General features: G+C 47.0%; 1 pseudogene; it reads right to left on the bottom strand.

The window, feature by feature from the left end:
* LOC101645697 overlaps positions 1-3945 on the bottom strand; it is a 116921-nt pseudogene that overhangs the window by 74629 nt on the left and 38347 nt on the right.

Raw genomic sequence — 3945 nt, 5'->3', positions numbered from 1 at the left:
TTGCTAATTTTGTACAGCCCTTGAACGATGTCATAAATATTCAAATGGCCCTTGGATGAAAATATTCCCCATGCCTGCTCTAAACCTTTCCCAGAATCCCGTTTGCCATCCTGCAGTCACCAGACAGACACCAGAAATGCCACCTTCTCTCCTCTCTCTGTTTTTCATATGGTTGATTTGGACAAAACAGGTAGTGCTACCACGACAGTGGCTTTTGAAAACTGCAAACCATGAGTTCCGGGTCCTGAAGTTCCCCTTGGCATCTGCATTATGGTACAGGCAAAGAATATTGAAAGTACCAGGGACTGCCAAAAAAATAAACAAACCCGTCTTGGGAAAAATACAACCAGAGTGCTCCTTAGAGGCAAGGATGGAGAGATTTCGTCTCATGTACATACTTTGGACATGTGGTCAGGAGAGACCAGCCCCTGGAGAAGGACATCGTGTTTGGCAAAGTAGAGGGGCAGCAAAACTGAGGAAGGCCCTCTATGAGATGGCATGAGACAGGGGCTGCAACAATGGGCTCAAGTCTAGGAACCAAGGATGGCAACCTGCACATAGAGTCGCCATGAGTCCGAACCGACCCAAAGGCATCTAGCCAAACATGAGGGTTCTGAGGGAAAGTTCAGGTGCCGTGGGAACTTACGACAGGAGGTACTGCTCTGCTTCAGGCATCAGGGATCCTTCTCAAGGATGTAAAGCTTGGTCGAGTGAAACCGGCAGAGAACTAGGTGAGGACCCGGATGGAGCAAGATAATTTTGGAAACCAGGATCCAAGTCTTTCCCAACTGCCTTGGTCCACCCAGCAAATGGTGCAGTCAACAACCACTCTTGGCGACCCCATGCCAGGAGGACTGTGCTCCCTGGTAGTTTCCATGGCTGACCCTTCAGAAGTGGACTTTCAGGTCAGGGAACTGGGTGGAGCTGAAGCACCAACCTTTCCATTAACAGCGGAGCACCTTAAAGGTTTGCATGCCCCAGGCCCTCCCTAGCAGATGGGAACTTGTAAGAATCTTGCCCTCATTTACATTCCCCAGGGTGGAGGGTAGCTTATTGGACTGTAAATTGCACTGTGACTGCAAGGTCAGCAGTTCAAAACCACCAGCAACTCTGAGGGAGAAAGATAAAGTTTTCTACTCCCATAAGGAGGTAGAGTCTCAGAAACCCGCAGGGGCAGCTCTACCCTGACTTGCAGGGTCACTAGGGGTGAGCATCGACCCAACGGCAGTGGGTTTGGGTTTGAGCTTGATGTTGAGGGTGTTGGCCGATGGTGGGTGGCTTCTCCTCGGTGCTGCCAGCAGGCAGGCCTGGATCCACTGGCCCAGTGAAGGTGAACAAGCAGCCCACTCTGATCTCTCTTTGGCCACCTGCACAGGTCTCAGTTCCAAGGGACCTAGTCAACATTTGAGGACAAATCCTTCAGCCCTACCATTTGTCAGGGCCACCATTTCTGGAAACTTCCTATTTAGTTCAGGTCAAGGTTCCTCTTTGGGAAAAGTGCCTTAAATTCATATTTCTATCACCTACTGAATCTCATCAATTGCCTTCCCTTTCCTTAACTTTAAAGTAGCTGCACTTAGCTGGCATACAATAGTTACTCAGGTGAAATTTTTTTTGAGAGAGAGCAAGAGTGCCTCATTTTAGCTAAGCAATTGCAGACAATAGCTTGATTATACGTCTAAATTCTTTTGACACAAGCAATTGCCTTGCTTCCCAAGCGCTGGAGGCTGCCTGAACATTATATTTCTCTTCCTCTGTGATTGTGCTGGAATCTCACCCACTGAAAAAACCAACTGTAAATAATTGACATGCCACAAACCTCTCTCTGGTCATCCACACAATGTAACCATTGGGCTCTGAACTCCAGCTCTAAGACCCAGGAGCCAGTGGTGGGATTTAGCCGGTTCCCACCAGTTCAGCAGAGTCTATGAGACTCATAGACTCATATACCTATTTTTTTTTTGGTTGAGTTCAGCAAGCCAGTTGTTAAAATGGCACTCATAATCAGGGTTCTTTCTAAGGTGAGTTGCTGGGACACGATTTGTGGAAATCACAAATGCACATCCCTTACACTTTTTTAACGTTCTCTGCACAACACCATATTCTAAGCGCCCAGAGTGATGTTCGTTCCATCCATAGGTATAAAAAAATAGACAAAACCATGCTTGTTATGTGTATCTATTCGTTTCATGAAACTCATCATACTTTTGATGAAACACTACCATTTTATTTTTTGCATTTGTGACACCAGAAAACAAACGTACAATGTGAAGAGAGAAAGTGCCAAACATCCAGAGGGTGACACACTGTTTCACATTCCTTTCAGCTTGGTGTTAGGCCCCAGACTCCCAGCAGATATTATGGGTGGATGATGCGATTCCGGAACGTGTTCACAGAGCTGAAAATATGGCCAGCACCATTGTTGTACGTTCAGCAGAAGTGGAAAGAAGTTTTCCAAAGATGAACATACCAGCCATTTGTTCAGAGAAAAGAAGTGGCCGGTTTCTAAGATGTCAAACACAATGACTATCGTCTAATTGGGATCCTACTCCTACGGTGAAAAAAAATGGCTAGGGATAAACCACACAGCTTGGATAAAGGCCAAGAATATTGCAAGCGAGGATGCCAATCAAGATGCAATATGGAAATATCTTAAACAACACTTTTCTTGTCAGGTATTATTTAATTTTTTTAAATAATATTTTAAAACCCTCTCTTATAGTATAATATAGTTTTGCATACCTCCTTTATTGTTCTTATTTAAGTATTAACTGTCAAACAGTCGACTATTGGGGCAGCGAACCAGTTAATTATCTGAATCCCACCACTGCAAAGGAGTGTTCTGCCCCCAAAGCTCTGCTTCTTCAAGAACCATCAGCTTCTATGGAGTACAGTTAGGGATATTGTCCCGGCGTAGGCATCTGATAGGTTTCAGGTAATAGTTGGAAATTCTGTGACCTCAGACCAGTTTAGCTCTCTTTGACTTTATTTCATTCTCTGTAAACACAACCTCACACAGAACCTAAGCAGCGATTCCGTTTCCTCAGGGATCTGCAGAGGAGCCACGCTAAAGCCCGAGACCAAGGAGGGCAGTGTGATGCTTTCGGGCCGACTGGCCTGGGAGTGGTGCCTTGTTGTTTGCTCCAATGCCAGTCTCTGTTCTTGTCTTTCGGTGCCCTCAAGCCGACCGGATCTGCAGCAGAATGAAACACTGGCCTGCCCTGCACCGTTCCCACCGGCCTTGCTCTGGTTGGATCCATTGCTGCAGCCCCCCATTTCTTGCAAGGTCTTCTTTTTCAGGGACGCTGCACTTTAGCAAAGGAGTCTGGGGGTGCAGTGGGTTACATTCTGGGCTGCTGCTAATGGCAAGGTCAGCAGTTGGACACCACTCGTCGCTCGGCTGAAGAAAGACGAGGCTTGCTACTCCTATAAAGAGTCACAGTCTCAGAAGCCCACAGGCGCAGGTCTGCTCCGCCAGTTGGACTCGACTCGATGGCAGTGAGTTGTCTAACCCAACATGACCTCCTTCTCCAGGGATGGGTCCCGCCTGACACCGTGTCCAAAGCAAGCAGACCTTCTACATCAGAATCTGCACTGGAATAAGCACCAGAAGACCACAAACAAACAAACAAACAAACAAACAAACAAACCTAATTCTGAGAACGAGTGGGGTCGGAGCAGAGACCCAAAACCAATCTGTGGACAATAGGACATCCCCTCACAGAAGGATCACAAGGAAGGGATGGGTCAACCGGTTTGCTGTATAGCACCAATGAAACATACAATAGTCCTCTGGTTCTTTGAGGCTTCCTCACCCCCCACTATCATGACTCCAGTCCTGCCTTTCGGTTCTGGCTAGACCAGGGCATGTACACTGGTACAGAAAAGAGCTCACAACACACACGGAAACCACGTCAGATAAACCCATCAGGAACAGAAATAGGG

The sequence above is a fragment of the Echinops telfairi genome, unplaced genomic scaffold, assembly GCF_000313985.2.
Source record: "Echinops telfairi isolate 266 unplaced genomic scaffold, ASM31398v2 ScPeMD7_18;HRSCAF=68, whole genome shotgun sequence".
Taxonomy (NCBI): domain Eukaryota; kingdom Metazoa; phylum Chordata; class Mammalia; order Afrosoricida; family Tenrecidae; genus Echinops; species Echinops telfairi.
The sequence above is the reverse complement of the archived record's forward strand: the minus strand, read 5'-3'. Positions and strand labels throughout refer to the sequence as shown.